The 21,924-nt window shown below is 33.2% G+C and overlaps 1 long non-coding RNA gene across 1 annotated transcript; it reads right to left on the bottom strand.

Moving 5' to 3' along the window:
* Positions 1-16,249: 16,249 nt before the first annotated feature.
* Positions 16,250-17,858, bottom strand: LOC132750022 (uncharacterized). The gene is made up of 3 exons (XR_009628490.1): positions 17,789-17,858; positions 16,840-16,959; positions 16,250-16,333 (listed from the first exon to the last, which is right to left on the bottom strand). It is a non-coding gene; the product is annotated as an uncharacterized LOC132750022 (long non-coding RNA).
* Between the last annotated feature and the right edge of the window lie 4,066 nt (positions 17,859-21,924).

Below are 21,924 nucleotides of genomic sequence, written 5' to 3'. Positions count from 1 at the left end.
TCCTCACTGAAGTTACATTAGATATTGAATAATAAAGTCTGTTCTTTTCTGTTCTGATAACAGAAACTGTATGTTGCAATGTCATGTATGTATGTACATGTAGTTTGTGCTTAATGAGGGTCCATCCGCCCTTCCAGGTACGGACCCCGAACATGTCTCCAGTCATGCCCTTAAAGTATGTTATAATCTAAAGTGGTGTAAAGTAATACACTGAATGAGCCCAAATAAAATCTGATGTTTTAGATGGACCATGGACTGCTTCCCTCATCTGGTGGATCTAGAACTATGCCTTGTCTTGGTCTTCGAAGATGTCTTCTTTGACCTCCCCCTGTAATGCCTACTTTGAGAGTGCGACATTTTAAGGGCTTGGTCATGGACTTCTCATCCCCTCAGAGTGGACTTCTTCATCTCGTCATGTAGTTCTTCCAGATTCTCAGATATATCGAGATAAACGCCTCATATGTAACCATCACTCACATAGTGATCCAGCTGCTGGTAAACCACAGACAATTTAGAAATTTAAAAAATAAGAAAAGAATTCGAAAGGTATATCCTGCCTGGTTCGGTCCAAGTTTGAATTTTGTTTTGATAAAGATATGGAAAGCCATAAACACATTTATTTTACAGAATAAATTAACAAAAAAAGCCATTTTCAGTCTGAAAAGTTTTATTGCCAAGGCCGTCACAAAGGTGCCACAGACATTGGTTGCCACGGTCAATTTTAATAAGATGTCTAAATGATATGGTAGCCTTTTTTCCAGTCCAATTTTGATTTTTAATAAATAGTATCTAAAATCTGTATACTTGATATCCTTTTTATCAACGACCCACTCTGAGAGCAATTTTATTGGCGATTTGCCTTTATTTCCGAATTTCCGAATATAAAATTTATTACAAAAGTTACAATTAAACGAAGAACGCGAGACTCGGCAAATGATATAGAACAGAACAGATTAAAATGTGTGCCTTTTAATTAATGGGTTGCTTTATTATTGATTGGACTTATTCCCTTCTATATTATTCTTCACATATTAGCTCATAAGACTGTAAGTATTGTTACACGGCCTGAGTGTGTCCATATTGTATGGCTCATATGGAGTTATATTGAGGGAACTGGTATTTTACCTTACTGGCCTTAGTTTGTCCAACATTGTGTCGGCTCATATGGGACAGGTAATGTATTATGACACATATAAGTAGGCTTTGTAATGTCCAATCTCAAGTTATTTGCTAGCGTCATCTCACTAAAAGTGATATATGTACAAAAAAGAAAACATTGCAAATGATGCATAAATTGACTGGTTTTGTTTTGATCTAAATAAAGTCCTACTGCTTTGTTTTTTTAAAAAAAAATAGTATCTACATGGCTTCACCATACATGTGAACTTTTTTTGATGATCAAGTGGGAGGTTTTTCTGCAAAAAAGGGAAATTTTAGCATTTACAATAAACAAAGAAGAAAGTTCTGACATAAAAAAATAGGGAAATTTCTTTATTTTGTGGGGAAAAAAACTCATTTTAAGAAAAATCTTAGAAAATATGGCTACCGAAAGTGGGAGTCTCCCGCTTAAAGTGGGAGGGTTCACATGTATGCTTCACTCATATTCAAGTTATAGAATTTATTTTAATATAAAGTTGATTAACAAAGCCCCGAATCTAAGTCAATCCCTACCTCAGAATAACTGTCAGTCCAGTTTTATCAAGTTAATATTGAATATTTAATCTATGGGGATAAATAATGGAGAATGTTAAAGTTTTTTAATTTGATCCTGATCTTGATCCTGATCATTAAATCTTTGTGAACACAGGGTCAGGGTGACATCGATGATGTAATATCATGTCATGGCTGACTTGTTTGAATTTGAGGAATTTTAAAGTAAAATGGTTATTATAAGAGTTTCTTAATCTCGTATTTGGCCGAGAACGGAGCACATTTGGCGGTTCAGCGCTTCATAGGGTCATGGCCTAGCATAAACCGCACGGGTCAAAATACAAGGTCTAGAACAATATATTCCTATGATAAAAATATATAACGAAATTTTTGGGTGGAAAATCGCCGCCACCTAAGGACTCTAGTTCACAGCTGTAAATAGTGATTGATGTACTTTTTGTATTTTCTGATCGCAGATCAGTAAATACATAGCTAACATCCACGGTCTAACACAAAATTTCCTAACAGTCCTAACAACGCAAAGTAGTTCTCACTCAAAACTGCTTAAAAACCAGCAATTTAAAAGAAAGAACATATTTTTTGTTACAAGTATCCAACAAATTAAAACACATTCAAACTTTAAAAGTAGCGTTGGCTTATAGAATTGTCAATAAATGCACACTCACAAATTACGCGGATGAATATGATTTTTATCAATGAAAATGCTATTTTTAGCGATGTCGATCACAAATAAATCTGACTGCCGAGTAGTTGAATATATAGTTTCTACATGTTGGACTGTTTGGGCGAGAAGATTTTTGCTAAATCATTCACTTCAATTTTAAACAACAGGTTTACCCTGAACAAAATACCTCGAAATTAATAAAGATTAAAAACCCGAAATGCAATGGAAATTCTAAATTTAGAATGACTTGATTTTATTCAGCCTTTGTAGTGGTGCAGGGGTAACGCGCTCGTTTAGTGTGTGAGAGGTCTGGACTCAGTCGTGTCAACATTTTTTTTAAATTCTTTTTTAGTGTCTTTGTTACGGAAATAGCCACGATATGCAAGGATAAAGTGTGGCTATCATAAAAAATGAACATTAATGATTTTTTGATGCAACTCTAATTATGCAAAATTCCGTATGTATCAAACTCTGATGCCCTGCAAGATGAATTATAGTACATAAAAATAAATTTATACAGGAAAACACATACAGATATACGGAACGATTTAGATTGCAAAGATCAGAAAATACCACAGAGGTTGCAGCCCTTTGATTATAACAAGCACCTATAGAAATAGCACAATTTTCACTGCGGATGATCACGTGACCAAAATCGTACAATGGGCTCATAAAATGGCGGCCTAAACGCTCGGTAAAGGCAGTAAAATGGAGGTAAGCATACAGTTAACGACGGAACCCCTGTATAAAAACCTTGTACTGTTCTGTTATTGGTTACTTTTTAGTTGTTTTTGGCAATGAGTACAATGGCCGAACAGGTAAACGTGGTGTTTTCAGTGAAAGAAACGCATTTTGATTTTGATTTCAGTTTTGAATTCAGTTTGCTTGCTATACATTCTCAACTGAATAGTATTCTGCTTTGATAACACACGTGTACATCAGATTAAAGTATTTACAATACAAAAATAAAATACAAACATGTACATTATATTGAATTTATTTCACCAGCAAAATATATGTTTCAATTACATATATAAAATGTCATACCATTTTGACAATTGTTTTGGAAATAAAGTCAGTTGTAGTTGTTGTTTTTTTTATTTCAGACGCAGAAAAAAATGGTTCCATTAAATGAAAAGCATGTTTACGTATACCTGTGGAATAGATACATGTATTGTACATTTTAAATTTTAATATTGTGCTTATCATATTGATAAATACTTCAAAATACCATAATAAGTAATTCAATATCTTTACAGGAATCGGAAATTCTGATGTGTTTATTTGCCGGCGTTATGGCATATCGACTAGAAGACGATCAGCTTTATGTCGTCACGAGCAGGAACACAAGGGAAAGGTACCCCATACATGCTGTGGGACATGGTTCCTAAGTTTAGACAAATTGCAAAGACATAGGTTTGTACATTGCATAATTATCATACATGGAGTACATAGCTGTCTGATATTTCTACATACGGCTTGAGTGTCTAAAATGGAAAGATCACAAAGAAATGGTTACATGTAAATAAAGAAAAGCCATTAAGAAAACGAAATTAGATAACCCTGGAGCAATATATTGCCCCATTATTTGCTATAAGCAGCGAACTACCATTAAATGGTGTTGAGAAATGAACGCATTATATTTGTTCCTAAATAGGTACAATTAAGGTACAAAATTTCTTATGAGGACAAATATTATGAAACCCGGTTATAATAGCTCCAACACCGTTAAACACAACATGAAAGCTATATTTACATCAATAAACTGATAGTATTTCTAAATTGTTTAGCAAAAAGAAACCATGGCGGAGCAAAACTGCATCAGTGCGAAGAATGTGGCAGTTCGTTTGCGACAAAATCTGAAGTTGAGCAACACAAGTTATTCCATGCTAACCCACTGTAACTTGCAGCATCTGCTCAAAGCTTTTCGAACTAGGGCAATGCTGATTGATCACCTTTTTTCCCATTCCGGCAAAAAAGAAACACAAATGTACTTGTGGAAGAGCCTACATATATATAGTCAGGGTTTGAGTAATCACTGATCAAAGTGTATAATATCAAAGCAAACTCAGTGAAACTTAGTAAACTCAGTGAAACTTTTTTTGTTCTAGTCATTGTCACAAAAGTACCTCTTATTAGGTCATCAGACTTTGTTTTGGCCATATCATGATATTTTTTCACGTGCAGAAACGTCAATAAAGTTTATTGAGTGAATAACTTGTGTTGCTTAAGTTCAGATTTTGTCGCGAATTAACTGCCTGAAACAGGTTTGATCCGCCATGGTTGTTTGATCTGAAACAACTGAAACACATTAGAATTTTAGAAATACTATCAGATTATTGATGTAAATATGGCTTCCATGTTATGTTTAACGGTGTTGGAGCTATTATAACCGGGTTTCATAATATTTGATCTCATAAGAAATTTTGTACTTCAACTGAATCCTTTTAGGAACATATATGTTACACAAAAGGAATGTATGCCGCTGCTCCAGGATTATCTTATTTCGTTTTCTTAATAATTTTTCTTTATGTAACCATTTCTTTGTGTTCTTTCAATCTTTGCCACACACGCCGTTTGTAGAAATATCAGACAGTTATGTACTTCATGTATGATATGTAATTTACAGACCCATGTTTTTGCAATTTGCCGAAACTGAAAAATAATGTCCAACAGCATTTATAGGGTGCCTTCCCCTTGTGTACCTGCTCGTGACGACATGATGCTGATTGTCTTCTATACGATTTGCCATACTGCCGGCAAATAAACACATAAGAAATTTCCAATTCCTGTAAACATATTGAATTACTTAATACGGTGTGATGAAGTCTTTAACGATAATATAAGCACAATATTAAAATCTAAAATAAACATAACATGTATATATTCCATATATATACGTAAACATGCTTTTCATTTAAAAGAACCACTTTTTCTGCACCTGAAATAAAAAAAAAGATACCAACTTTATTTCCAAAATAATTGACAACTTTATGTAGGTAAATGAAACATCTTTTGGTAGTGAAATAAATTCAATATAATGTACATGTTTGTATTTCATTTTTGTATTGTAAAAACTTTTACGCTGATGTAAACGTGTGTTAATCAAAGCAGAATACTATTAAGATGAGAATGTACGTATAGCAAGCAAACTGAATTAATTTAATTTAATATTTCTTCCTATTTTTAACTTTCAAATATCATATTTCTATGACGAGAAACAAACATAATTCAATGAAAAAATTGACGAAATATATAAATATACTAATTGATATATATATATAAATAGAAAATTCAATAAATAGATACACGTGGTGGAGTCACGTGGTGGAGCCAAGTGGTGGGGAGTCACGTAGTGGGGAGTCACGTGATGGGGAGTCACATGGTGGGGAGCCACGTGGTGGAGTCACGTGGTGAGGTCACTTGTGAAGTCACGTGGTGGAGTCACGGGGTGGTGTCACGTGGTGGTGTCACATGGTGTTGTCATGTGGTGGTGTCACGTGGAAGTCACATGGTGGTGTCACGTGGTGGTCACATGGTGGTGTCACGTGGTGGAGTCACGTGACGGAGTCACATGGTGGTGTCACGTGGTGGTGTCACGTGGTGGTGTCACGTGGTGAAGTCACGTAAACAACAAGGTCTTGTCCTTAAGTACGTTCTGTTGTAATATTCAATAATAGCAAAGTTACAGACAGTTACAGCCAAAACAATGAAAATTTCAATAATTTGAACTTCAAAGTCAATATTATTAATGAGTGACGGTCAATGTATGTGTGGTTATTTTTAAGGGTTATCCTTGAAGATAATTATGTTCAAGTTTGAAGACAATCCGTTCAAAATAACAAAGTTACAGCCAATAATAGCCAAAAAAAATGAAAATTTCAATAATTTGACCTTCAAAGTCAAGGTCTTTTATGAGTGAAGGTCAATGTCTGTCTGGTTATTTTTAATGGATATCCTTGAAGATTATAATGTTCAAGTTTGAAGACAATCCATTGAAAAATAACAAAGTTACAGACAATAACAGCATGAACAAGCAAAATTTGGACATTTAACCTTGAAGGTCAAGGTCATTTATGGATGAAGGTCAAGGTTAGTGTGGTCTACTGAAAGGTCTTGTCCCAAGGGTTGTTGTGGCCAAGTATGAAGAAAATACACCAAGAAATGAAAAAAAGTTATGATCCAGGTACAAGTTGCGGACGGCAACGGCAACGCCGCCGCGCTACCTTTTTTTTTTCAAAAAAAAAGTCGAGCTAAAAATGAGCTATGTTAAAAAATAATACCTGTATGAAAATACTATATATGTGCGAAAATAAGTCTATAAAAAATTACTGCATAAATTGATATATCTGCACGAAAATAAGATCTACTCGTATACGAAAATATGATATCTGCAAAAATAAAATCTGTATGGAAATTATGTTTTCGACTAAGATTTTTACAAATATTTTTATAAGATCTGTGAATATGAAATTTGCATGAAAATAATATCTTTACGAAAATAAGATCTATACGAAAATAATACAAATGTATTAGTATGAACATAATATCTGTTTCAGAATGATACGAAAAAGAGATCAAAATCTGCAAACAACAAGTACAAATGTTGCTGCAATGCAGCAATTGAGAAGCTCCGCGCAAAAAATACAATAATTACAGATAGCTTACCAAATTATTCCTACGCAAAGGTCATGTTATATCCAGATGATGTTCTATTGTAGATTTTTTCCGAATGTTTTGTAAACTTTTTTTTGCATAATTATACTTATCTTATGCACTGTCCATAATTAAAAAGAGGGGCCAGATATTTAATTTGAAAAAAAAATGCTTTCACTGATGCCTACCTGGTAAGAAGAGTAATTCCATTGAATACAAACAAGACTTACAAGACTTGTAAATGTTATGTGACATGACTGTACTGTGTTCTGTTTGTGTCACTACTGTAGTCAGTAACATAAGATGATAAAAATATCAAAACTGCGTTATTATTATTATTATAATTGTAACAAATATAGAAATAGTAACAAAGGGACTAATATTATAATATAGTAATATAACATGCACTTTTTTCCATGTCAAATTAAAAAAAATGGTTTCTTGCAATGCTGATAGAAGACTGTTACCTGAATTTTAGGCAGGTATGTGGAAATTCACTAACATCATGTTCGTGCGAGTCAAATTTATAAAAGCTACATAAAAAAGTTATTGTTAATTGATTTATTGGGAGATCAATATACTTTTTTGCTGAATTGCTTTAAAACCATTCATAAAAAAAAACAATACACCTCATGTTCAAATTGCAGATTAAAAAGTTTCTGTTGTTACCAATGATGCGATCGATCGATCGATCGATCTATCTATCTATCCAAACTGAGGGTCCATCCGCCAATACGGTCACAAAATGCAGCTTTTGCTGTTGAGTACGGTCCCCCGGATATGTCATCAGTCACGCCCTTAAAGAGTTAATTTTGAAGCACAAAGTGTTGATAATTTACCAAGGATGTATGTTGTTAATGTTTAATGAATTATGGGGGATAGATGGATGGCTATCCCCGCTTCTATCATCTTCTCTACATCGAAATAGATGAGGGTCGTAGCGTTGTAGCGCAAGCCAAACGAATCGCAACTATCAATGGCATGTATGTAGTCCCGGGACATCACCCTCACACCATCGAAATAAATGTATCCCCAGCCTTTATCATCTGTCCCATGAATCATCCTTCGCAGTATGACGGTGGGATAAGACATATTTAACCGAAAACTATGCCCCTGGACGGCCCTCACCGCGTAACCATGACAAGTACGTCTCATCTCAAATCGCCCCTTAAGGTCTTCATGGGCGATCTTCTGTAGTTGGGCTAAGGTTAAACGCCGAAACTCTTGTAACCTAATAAGGCGAACGAAGAGAACAAATCCCTGATCATCAATCTCGCATCCTCGACTTGGTGCTGTATGTCTTACCAAAGATGCTTTCGTTCGTTCGTTAATGCTTAATGAGGGTCCATCCGCCCGTAAGGGCACAAAAAGCAGCTCTCGCTGTCGAGTACGGACCCCCGACATGTCACCAGTCATGCCCTTAAAGTATGTTATCAAGAAGCGGACGGGTAAGGTTTTCCTGACATATAGACGCACGGACAAGCAATGGTGCTTCGGACCGGTGTTTTTGGTTCGGTGCCACAGACAAGCAAAACGCACAGACAAGTTCACTCCTTCCAGTTTTCAGCTCCGCCATGGACCATGGACTGCTTCCCTCATCTGGTGGGTCTAGAAGAACTCTTCCACTTCTTCGGTCTTCGAAGATGTCTTCTTTGACCTCCCCCCTTAATGCCTACTTTGAGAGTGCGACATTTTTGGGGCTTGGTCATGGACTTCTCATCCCCTCAGAGTGGTCTTCTTCATCTCGCCATGTAGTTCTTCCAGATGTCTCAAATATATCGAGATAACCGCCTCACGTGTTACCATCACTCGCATATCGATCCGGCTGCCGGTAAGCCACAGACAATTTAGTAATTTAGAAAGTATGAAATGATTTCCGAAAGGTATATTCTGCCTATATCGGTCCAATTTTGAATTTTGTTTTGTTAAAATATGGAAAGCCACAGACGCATTTTATTGTTTTAATTAAATTTACTAAGATTTTATTTTCAGTCAGTGAAGTGTTGTTGCCAAGGCCGTCACAAAGCACTAGCAGTTTAATGGTGCCACAGACATTGGTTGCCACGGTCAATTTTGAATTTTTATAAAATGCCTAAATGATATGGTAGCCTTTTTCAGTCCAATTTTGATATTTTAATAAATGTTATATAAAATTTGTGTACTTGATCTTCTGTTCATCAACGACCCACTCTTAGAGCTAATTTTTATTGGAGATTTGCCTTTATTTCCAAAAAATAAAAATATATAAAAGTTTACAAAAAATACATTTGAACAAAGAACGTGAGACTCAGCAAATGATATAGAACAGAACATACTAAAATGTGTGCCGTTTAATTGATGGGCTGCTTTATTTTGTTAGGACCTGTTCCAGTAACTTTTGACTATGAAGTTGAAATTACGAATCATTTATTCTCTGTAATGTACGTTATGTCTAGTGTATGAAAAACATTCCTGGATATTGGGCCTTATACATATTGCTAGATATGAAAACCCATTTTCTTCTTTTTGTGTTCCGAATCGGAAAATTTGAAAAATGCTATTTTTATTTTTTTAACACTAAACATGTTTTCTTTTGTTTTGTTTTCAAAAAAATAACGTATAGTACAAACTTTCCATGTAATATTTATGGGATATATATATATATAGAAAATATTTTTGAATTTAAATTTTCATGATAAATCTGAACTTTTCCCAAGGTTAGACATTGACATCGCTGTATTTGCTAATGAATATAGACATTTTAATTAATGACGGAATAATTTATAGTCATACTTTATATATCAATACGGACTGAAACAACGTTAGTTTTAGAATACAAGTCGAAAAACTACCAAAAATATCATTTAGTCGGTTTTCATGCTGAACACAGAATATATAAGCGGCTCTCTGATTGGTCCAGAGCATTTGTCTCCCATGTCGTCATTGGTACATTTACTATCCGATTTTGACTCAAAGCACAATATTGTAAATGCTAACAAATATTTCTTTTTATTTTTTCTTCCTTTAAATTAAAATAACTGATTAAACTTGATTATAAGTCAAACCATATGGATATTATCAGTCGAAATTATATATAGAGATTAATTTTTAATGCAAATTTTCATGATAAATCTGAACTTTTCCCAAGGTTAAACATTAACATCGCTGTATTTGCTAATGAATATAGACACTTAAGTGACGGAATTATTTAAAGTAATAAGTAACATGTCAGTACGGATTGAAACAACGTTTGTGTTTCCATCTAATATTTGAATACAAGTCGAAAAACTATCAAAAATATCAATTAGTCTGTTTTCATGCCGAACACAGAATATATAAGCGGCTCTCTGATTGGTCGAGAGCATTTGTCTCCCATGTCGTCATTGGTACATTTACTATCCGATTTTGACCTAAAGCTCAATACTGTAAATGCTAATGAACAAATTTTTTCTCTTCCGTTTTATTAAAATAACTGATTAAACTTGATTATCATCTGCATTAATTTGCTCTTTGTAAAACAAAGATTCTAAAATTAATTTATGTAATATTGACTATTTCAGTAAGGGCTAACGATGTCTTATAATTATACCGGCGAAGCATATGAATCTAATAAAATCTGTTATAAATTTCGTAGATTCTACCATCCGGACAATTTTATTAAGATGACAATATGAAAGATATCTCTTTCGGGAAAAAATGGGGGCCCTGATAAGGACCGTTAAGTGATGGAGTGCCCTGTTACATGTGATGATGACACATAAAAGCAGGTACGTATATTAACGTTAATATACGTACCTGATAAAAGGCAGGGACACTCAATCTGATCGCCATATAGCAAAGGCGAAGAAACATGTGCACAACAGCCCATTGTTCCCACGAGATAAAATATATCCATTGGGGGATAGATGGATAGCTATCCCCGCTTCTACTATCTTCTCCACATCAAAATATATAAGGATGGTTGAATTGCGTCGTATACCATAAGACTCGTGACTGTCAACGGCATGTATAAAGTCACGAGTCATAACCCTCACACCATCGGACTTGATCAACGCCCAACCTCTGTCGTCCGTCCCATGGATCATTCTTCGCGGTATGACAGTGGGAACCCACATGTTCAACCCCGAAGCTATGACCTTGGATGGCTCTCACCGCGAAACCATAATAAGTATATCTCAATTCAAACACAAAGATGCCGATGAAATGTAACTATATATATTTAAGTTATAATTATTTCAAAACAACCAATATATCAACATGTTATTATTAAACATTTAGTTTCATAAATATAAATTAAGAATAATTATCAAAAACAAAAATATCAAAGTCTTACACCTGAAATCTTTATTATACTGACAAATTCAATCACTAATAGTATACTTTATATGCCGTGTAAATGTAATTCAAAATGTAACAAATTATAATTTCATGTACTACTTTAAAGGGGAAATAACAAATTTATAACCTAAGTGTCAAAAATCAGAACATTTATAGCTATTTATAACTTTTGAATTCATGTACAGCAGAACTGCTTTCCGGTTCTCATTCATTAATATGACATGCTGCAAATCACTTATGGGGGAACCAATATAATAATCGAGAGGAGTTATAAAATCCGAATTTATTTTTATCTGTAAATCGAAAGGATTAATTGATAAAATCCGGGCCCATGGACAAAAAATAGTAAACACAAATAGGAGCAATAAGATATCTACATTGTATATGAAAATAAGATATCAATATGGAAATGATTTTTACCAATATAAAAATAATTGAAAATACGTGTAGATTCTAATATGAAAACAATACATGTATATTAAGTAAAAGGAAAGTATATAACTTTATTGCTTTAAGTGCTTTAATTAGATAATGCATAAACAAGATATTTCTATTTGAGAGAAGGAAAAAAATGATACAACGTATGACACGTGCACATGACTGTCGGCAGCAATCAATGCGCTAATACGATGATTGGATTATTGTATTTTCGCACTTATCGTAATTGACACACACTTATTAAATAGAGGATATTTTTTTAGTTCAGTGTAAGATCGGAATATATTTCACCGAGTGAGCACCAAAAGGTATATTTCACGAGTGGCGCAGCCACGAGTGAAATATGAACTTTAGGTGTTCACAAGGTGAAATATATTTCGATCTTACACTAAACTAAACAAATTTTCTTTTTATTACATGCAAAGAAACGTTTTAAAAAGGCAGTAAACCTAATACTGAATGAAAAGCGCGCCAAATAATAATGCAACGTGACATCATTTACGACGTCACGTCATTAAGTTGGTACCAAGTACTGTGCACGCTGGTATTTCACTGAAACAACGTAAGGAGCTTAAATTCAAAACAGTGAAATTATCAAAGTGGTAATTTCACTGTTTCAAACAGTGAAATTACCAGTTTTATATCACTGATATATTTCTATAAACCACCGAAAAGCATGTAATAAATTCCGATCTTACACTGAACTAAACAAATATCCTCTATATATCAGTGATATAAAAGTGGTAATTTCACTGCATGATGGCCCTGAGATCGCTCACCTGTATATAGGCCCCCGGAGCAGGGCCAGTTTAAACCCCGGGGCTTTTATTTGAACAAACTTGGAAGACACCCATTAGAAGATGTTTCATGATGTTAAGTTTTTGCTACACACATATTATGAAAAACAATGATCTCCGCACCCCCCCCCCCTTTGGCAGGGCCAATTTTAACCCAAGGGCTTTCATTTGAACAAACTTTGTAGAACCTCTAGCTAATTGGGTTTTTTAAAAGAAGATTTTTTAAGTTCTTAATATATGCATATACAATGTAGTTAAAAACAATGACACCTCTGGGGCCTAGTCATCAATTGCCCTAGGATCAATTGCATCTAGGTCGATCACCTGAGCACCAACAATACGATCTTCTGGAATGGTAACTTCATACTCGTTGTAGCTAAAGTATGGTAACCCTTTACGTAGGATCCGAATATATTTGGGCTTCTGAGCTGATCGAGGTACAAGACCATGATCAGGTGCCGTTACAGTGAACTACAAATAAATTTCAACATATTTCTTGAAAAATTCTCATAAACAGTCTCTTTAAAGTCACATTATGCCTTAGAAATAAATAAACTTTTACGGGGAAACATTAATTTTATAATGTTTAAATAATGGTTTTAGAGAATATTAGAAGCTTGTAAGTCTGTACCTTATATCACCCTGGAAAAAACATCAATAAAATTGAATTAATCATCAAAAGAGTTATTAAAGGGACTCCACTGAGGTTTTTTGACATGACGGGACTGGAAATAATTGTTTGAGATTATTACTCCATTTGATGTAGATCTATACTAATAACTTATGTGCAAAATTTCAGATCATTAGCTTGCTCCGTTTTTCCAGAATAATTATTATAATAGTGAAAAATGACCCAAAATTGAAAAGCGTTTAAACGCTTTTCACTCAAATCGGACTGAAAATAGCACAAACATATGATTTTCAATGTATTTCTTCAAAATTTTTGGTTATATTTTATTAATATTTATGTTTTAAGTGCTCATGTTTATCTATGTGAAAAATTAAAATTTCATGTTTTTTGGCTTATAAACCTCAGTGGAGTTCCTTTAAGGACATTTCATAACTGAATTTGACAATCTAACATTCAGTTTTAAGTTTAAAAAGTTTGGCGAAATCTTAAAAAAATGCTCAAAGCAAGATGTTCTAAAACAGAAATCAAGAAATTTTGTGAACAGTATTAAAAGTTATCTACAGTGGATTTGTTGTAAAATAAATTAGCTAATAACTGTCAAACTTAGCTAACCTTGAGATCACTGTCAACAGCTCTCACTGTATATACAGTGCTATTGATAGCTTGGTTAACCCGAACGTTAGTGAGACAAATCGTGGTGGGGCACTATCACGTAGTACAGTTATCTCAACAGAAGCCTGGTCACTTCTCTGACACCTGTTGGTCTGTCATCAACAACACCGACAGAGAATGAGAAGCTGTTTCTTGTGGTCTCAGTCAATGGTTTCCTTAATGTAATTTCTCCTGTTCTTGGTGTAATATAGAAGAACACCAAGTCTGTATTGTCACCTTGATGTGAGAAATATAAAGCATCCTGAAAAATTAAAAAAAAAATGTTTTTCAATATTGAATATATGTAATTTGCACACATCAATGCATCCATGCGAAATCGGCAATTTGACATGCAGGGAAAGTATTGCCCCGAAAGTTATTTCTTTTTCACCATATCATCTTTATTTTCCTGATGGTTTTAAACCATCTCAATCATACTTTACGCAAGTTTAACTCCAGGAACATCATTTCCATTGAGAGAAATGTGAATAAAAGTATTCGTAACCATTATGTTATATACTCTACATGTAGATTAACCAGTTTCCTTGTCCGAAACTTATCGATATGTGGCTATTTTTAGAACAGGTCTCTTATCAGTGACGTATACGATGCTTATCTCAGATCGTTCCCTATTCTGTTCTGAAAAACAGAAATAAGTATTTACTATGATAGCTAGGGGCCATGAGGGATGTTGCACATTTTCAGTATGCCTTATGGGCAGATAATCAAACCGAGTCTGCAATTTTCAAGTAATTTTGTTGTGATTAATGCTTCCGGGGGGTTCACCCTTCTTCCAGATTTTTAATCTACAACACTGAAAGTTTAATTTATAAGTTGAAAGATCTGTGACAGAAATAACCTACAGAAAAACTTGGATGGTAAACAAACTCGTTAAGATCTCACATTTACTTCTTTCACATCATACATAATTTCATATGTTCTCTAGAATTTTACAATAAAATTTGGTAGGTCACCTGGTGACTTTTCCAAGTTTTTAAGAACCTATATACTTACAATAAGTCCCTGTCTGGTAGCTGTGACCTTGATGATACTGTTTTCTACATCTTCATCTTCATTAATGGTAACGGGCATTGTTTCTAAACACTGGTATGGCAAGGTCACGTGTTACAAAGATAACAACATTTGCTGTTCCAATATTGTTGTTTGGGTAACCATTATCATTGGCAGTAACTCGACACTGAAATAGATAGCATATATAATTAGTGTCAGGATTTTTATCAGATTAAAAATATAATTTTCATATCTTACTAAAATAGAAAGTTAAGGACAGGTTTCTTTGCAAATTTATTACGATTATTTTATTTTTAATAATTCTAATGTTTTTAACAAAGCAGAATTATAGCAAACTTATATCATTTTCTTAACAAAAATGTAAAAAAGATACTGCACTAGTCATCTTATGATCGCTAGCCACATGGGTTCAAACCCTATCAGGGGCCAGTCGTTTCCTTGAGACTCATTGCTCAGTACTGGTTGGTTCCAGGATTGGATTTGAAACGTATAGCTTCCTACACTATCGAACTAAAATAAATTCTGTATAAAGCAAAGATGCTGCACTGGTGTATTACAATAGTAAAATAACTTACATTTTTAGGATGTTTCACCAGTATTGAGGAGTGTAAACGAATCTCTCCATTGTTGAGTATATAGAACATCTCTTCACATAAATTGTTCAATTCTCCAGTCAATGAATAAGTGAGATAATCCTGAAATAAATTTTCAAAACACCATTTTTAAGTAAAATTGTACATATATAATTAAAGCAAAAACATAATTGAGCCGCGTCATGACAAAACAAACATAATGGCTTTGGGATCAGCATGGATCCAGACCAGCCTGCGCATCCGCGCAGTCTGATTAGAATCCATGCTGTTCGCTTACCAACCCTATAGCAAGTAGAGAAACTGATAGCGAACAGCATGGACGCGGATACGCAGGCTGGTCTGGATCCATGCTGGTCGCTAACCCATTATGTTGGTTTTGTCATGACACGGCTCATATGATGGTTGGTTAGATAACTTGGACACTAAATCACAATTACATGTATTAAAAATATCTTGATAATCTGGGTGTATATTTAAAATTTTTACTCACCCTAAACAAAGTTTGGTTGAAAGTTTTTATGATACACTACAGAAATTATTCATAGAATTTAGAACTGGTATTTCTTTAATTAAGGTCTTGAATGAGGTATCCAAAACATGGTGTTTTTACTTAAGTGTTTTAAGTTTTATGCATATATTAATGAATAAAAACTAACAAGTTTAATAAAATGATAGAAATTTAGAAAGGCTTATATTTCAATATGACATACATTATCAACATCACTGGCTGTCACTCTTATTATATTAGATCCAATTTCAGTGTCTTCTGGTATTGTCTGCGTGTATTAGGGAGTTTGGAATACACATTACGTCTGACAGAAATTGTGACGTCTGCTGTTGCTTGTTGGTTGGGTGTCAAACTGTCGTGTGCTACAACTCTCAACTGAAATAATAATATCAAACCATGATAGAAAACTGGGAAAGGAATAATCTGTCAGAAGCAAAGAAAACAAAATATGAAAATTACAGACTGCGTTTGAAGAGCAATTGGTCTGAAGTCAGCAAGGTTTACAAACCAGTCACATCTTGAATAATTACTATACTGATTACAATTCTATTTACATTTTTAGTTTAAACAGTATTTCATTTACAAAATAATACATGGCAGTGCATTACAAATAGTATTGAATATGTTACACTTATATTAGCAAATTGTGAAAAAATTTAATTCTTATACATTTTGGACTTGGATATGAAAACAGGCATCAAATATTTATGTTTATTCATCTCCTAAGTGTTGGAAGAAGAATGGCTGAAATTCAATAAGTAATACACTGTTTAAGGATATATAGATGTAATTATAATTACTATTAGGTTTACTTTTTACTTTTTTGTTATCTACTATACTTGAAAATACACACAAATACACACAAACTTTAGTATACTTACAACATATTCCATATCTCTATCTGATCTCAATGTTCCTCGACTAAACACTTGACCATTGCTACCAACAAAGAAGAAACTTGGAGCCGTATTCAAACCAATTACACTGTACATCATCACACCCTGTAATAATAAAAAATCTATTTTAGAAACCAAGGACTGTTTATACTATACCAACATCCAGTAAAATTATCTGAAATTTCTCCAGGACTTGTTGCAAATATACTATATTCATATGATCAATTCATGAAAGAGTTGTGGTACAAAATGTCTGTTTGTACGTCAACTGAATAAAATGTTTTGGAATTAGATATAATTCTGATACTTTAAGGTATTAGGACCCTAATGGGCACTATCAAGAACTAAAAAATTGACATCATAGGTCAGATGTATACCTTAAAGTACACCTGTATGCAAAATTTAAACAAAGTTTACCGTACGGAAATCGAGTTATGGCCACTTTTCTGAACTCAAGCTAGGATGTTATGAGGGCCCTTTTTTAGAAATAAGGAACCTTTAAATAATCTGCAATAACATTCTAATGAAAAAACCCCACCCATTTTTACCACGTGTCTGACCATTTTTCTACTTTGGGAGCCTAATTTAAAAAAATTCCATTCGCTTTTAAAGCAATAAACTACCATATTTATTCTATACAAGCATTTTGGAAGCTTTTTTATTAAAAAAAATAGTATAATTTTATATACTAGCTTTATATACTTTAAACCCTTAAAAGTGCTGGAACCAAAAGCGTTAAGCCTTTGCCACCAGTATAGAGCCAGGCCAGCCTGCACATCCGTGCAGTCTGATCAGGCTCTATACTGGTAGCTGACAAACTTTGATTATTCAAATTGATATTCCTAAAATTGATAATGGACTGTCCCAAAAATGGAAGTGGGACAAGTCCAATCAAAATATTTAGCATGTTAAGGGTTAAAGTTTTGTATAATACCTGTCCATCAGCATCTGTAGCTGTGACCCTATTGATCTGTGAGGCGTTATTTCTTTCCTCTTCTATCGTTATACATTCATTTCCTATTGAAAAATTTAACTGAGAAATTATAGAAAATAAATTTCTTATTACCTCCCTTTATTTTCATTCGGTAATATATTTTTATTACATGCTTTTCGGTGGTTTATTGAAATATATCAGTGAATTCAAACTATGTTTCAATGGAATACCAGCGTACACAGAACTGGAAACGAACTTAATCACGTGACGTCGTATATGACGTCAGGCTGTGTAACTATTTGGCGCGCTATTCATTTAGTATTAGACAAAAATGTCCTTTTTATTTGTTTGGGTCGTCAGACCAAACAAATAATGGTAGCGAAATTTCAGAGCCTAATGCTGTTAATTGCAAATGCTTAAAGTAATCCACTTTTTGAAGCGGTTACTTCCCTTTATATGTACACTAACGCCGAAAAATTCAGGGGAGATCAATGTGTTAAGATTGTCAAAGGCAGGCGCATTAATTTTAAAGTAGTTCCCGAATGGTCGAAGATTTCTAATATTGTTTCATTCTTTATAGATATACATGCTTACAGTAAGCTCCATGATTATTTACATCTACTGTGTTAAACAACAAGTTTAGCGTCGAAATGATAAGAGTTATAAACCCTAATTTAGATTAATATGGTTTTCTTCAGGCCGTTAACATATAACTTCACCGTGACCGAGGGGTTTGCACGCTCGCTTCTGAATCGAGAGGTCTGGAGTTCAACCTAGTTGAGGCAACTGATTTTTTTTTTTTTAAATTAAGTAAAAAAAAACATTGAATTGACTATCAATGTTGCAATTAGTCTTATAGCCAATTTACTACAGTTAAAACACTGGAAAGCATTGGTGGCACTATACAAAAACAAATTGGTTTATAATCTCACAACCTTCACCTTTCTGACATTTTGAGACCCAAACAAATTCAGCGCCTTCTGTGCTTTGATTAACGTTTGTTTGCATATAATAAAGAGAAAATTTGTTTAGTTAAGTGTAAAATCGAAATAAATTTTACCTCATGAACACCAAAAGTTCACATTTCACTCGTAGCTGCGCCACTCGTGAAATATACTTTTAGTGCTCACTCGGTGAAATATATTCCGATTAACGATAGACCCAAGTTTGAAATTTGAGTGTCTCTTAACGAATGTTAAAACATATACAATTATACAGTTGAGTTTTGTTAAATTATTTTTTCAACATTACATGGTCCCTTATTACATGGTACCTTACACAATAGATGTAAGAAACTGGTATTTAGGAAAAGAAACAGATAAATAATATCAATCTAAAAGAAAAATACGCTGTCGCTGTAAAGGGTTACATGATTTAGCACACAAGTGCTGCATCAATTTGTTAAAAACTGAACATATCTTTTTTATTTTTTTGTTTGACGACATGTTGAAGTTTGAAATTTAAAATAAATTATGAGTGAATCTCTTTGCTTTTTTCGTTATAAAACAAAACTTTCTTGTCTCCAAATCCAATGTAATCTACGTTACTTAGTTTGCGCACAAAAATACACAGGTAATAAACACATTAAAAAGTGTTTTAACAGATACAAATACTAACAAAACATAGAATAAACGATACGCGATACAATGATTAACTCATTTCATTAAAAAGCATTAAACCAGAATCACAAACTTTATATTTGTAAAGTAAATTTAAGACTGTAATCTACGTTACTGCTATTACTCAAATATTGTGGCATAGGGTGCTCTTTATAGACTATTATCAATTAGATTAGACCTGTTAAACATTCAATATATCTTTATTTTGTATAAGTTGGTTGTTTGTAAAGAATTTCATGCTCATGACAATAAAGATGTACAATCTACGAGATGTAATCAACGTTACCACGGTTTTCAATTTCTGCAAATAATTTGATTTTCATGTCCGAGATCATGTTAAACTGTTTCAAGGTTCCGTAATATAAACTTCTAGATCAATAAACACATAGTTTGTTTCCCTTTATTTCAAATTTGACACTTATTCCACCATTTGCATTTGCAATTTCCGCGCAGAAACAATATATTACTGAGTTCCAGTTATCTTCAGGAAAGCAAACCAAGGTACTAGTAAGTGATAAAATGTTTTTATTATAGTTTTAAGATTATAATTGAATTATACATCTTTAATTCCAATGAAATTGATCTGGAACACTTATTATTCAAACATTTATTGCAAATATTAGTTTCATGACCCACTATGTTTGTAACAAATCCTTTTCTTTTTTTTGGTCTCCATTTTTGCTTAACAAAAGATTTTGTTCATAAATGTTTATCTTAACAGAACTACACAGATACATGTATGTTATATGTGTTATACCAGATCATCTAAGATTTTATAAAGGTGTAACAACTATGATACCAATGTTGGTAACGTAGATTACAAAAAAAATCAACTTGTGATATCTGCAACACAAATAAGTAGTTCTTCTCCAAATATTTGACATGTTCCTTTATTGTTGATCATTACATAGTAGTTTCATCTAATAACACTGCTTGTTCGTGGAGGAAAAAATAAATTGTTTCTAAAAATGGTAACGTTGATTACAAAATAAGTAACGTAGATTACATTTTCTTTGTTTCAGCAAGTATGGATATATCATTGGCTGAAATACAGCGAACCTTTTGTGGGAGGAAAAAAATCATCTTAAGGAGTAAAATACCTTAAACAAAAGAACAAAAGAGAACAAATCATACTGAGCTAAAACAGTGAAAAGATAAAAAAAAAAAAAAGGGCTTTAGCGACCAGAACATTGAATGTCAGAAAAAATGTTCAGAAATTGGCACAGAATGAAATAGCTCGAACTCAAATACAAGTTGATAAATTAATTGGTCTGGTTGTGTTTAAGATGAAGACAGAATGTTTGTTGATGATAAAAATGGTGTAAGTTCAAGCACCCAGAAAATAGTAGTTAAGCATATTGGTACCTTGGACTGATTGACGAGGTTGACATGGCTGATGGCGATTTATTTTTGTTTCATACTAGCAAAAACAAAATGTAAAGGGGTCAAAGCACCAATTTTCAAATGGCCAAACAATGCCGACAAGATTTGTGTCAAGTTTGAAGACGTTTTTAGCATAGATGAGTCATCCAAAGTTACTTGTTGTGGGCGCTCTTTCAGCATAAATTAAGAAACGAGATTAGATTAATTTAAAGCGGCCTTCAGCTTTCATATTTTGTTTGAAAATGATTCGAAAATGATCTTTGTTCAAATTAAGTATTTTAGTAATTTTATCTTAGAAAAGTGCAACATATCACTGTAAGGACTACTTCAAAACAGTGTATAAAGAGTTTATTAATTTTATAGAACGCCGGAGATGTTCGTTTCTAAAAATAGAAAATCGGAAAACGAATCACACGCTTTTCTCATGCGGACATGGAGATTAGAGGAATCGAGGAGTTTCATTATTGATTCTGTATTTTATTGATAGCAAATATAATTTTTCCACCAAATTTTTTTTATTTGACTTTCATCTTGAAACATATAAAACCTTCAGAAAAACAGAATGCCGCTTTACAAAAATGATTCAAAAGCTTTTTTTTTTTTGCTTTTTTTTACTTTAAATAAACATCATGTTTAAAAATTAAAAAGATTTTCTTGTGCATTTGATCAGACTTTTCCATTTCAAAAGAATTAAATGATTTTCTTTTGCAATAACTCGGACATCAACATTTTATTGTTTGACATGTTCAAACATAGATATGAGGTAATCTACGTTACCATAACTGGTCAATTCTTTTACTTTGTTCATTTGTTATTTTTGGTGTGAAAGTAACAGCTTAAAACCATATATATATATGATAAAAAAGATAATGTCTTAAAGGCATTCACGAGGTATTAGTTTCTTAAAGAAATGGATAAATGAATATGTTTGAGCATAAACCTTTAGTTTAAACATATTTATTTCCCGAATATTTACATGATATACATAATACAATACAATCAGAATACAAATATATAATATTGTTGCGAGCCGCTTCTCTGATGAAATTATCTTTGGTAGCGCTCAATCATGCGTCTCGCTGATGAAAATCAAATGTTGTTAAACGGACAATATGCGATCACTTTTTTTAAAAA

This window comes from Ruditapes philippinarum, unplaced genomic scaffold (genome assembly GCF_026571515.1).
Source record: "Ruditapes philippinarum isolate M1 unplaced genomic scaffold, ASM2657151v2 ctg11814_1_1_1_1, whole genome shotgun sequence".
Taxonomy (NCBI): Eukaryota; Metazoa; Mollusca; class Bivalvia; order Venerida; family Veneridae; genus Ruditapes; species Ruditapes philippinarum.
This window is presented reverse-complemented; position numbering and strand designations above follow the sequence as displayed.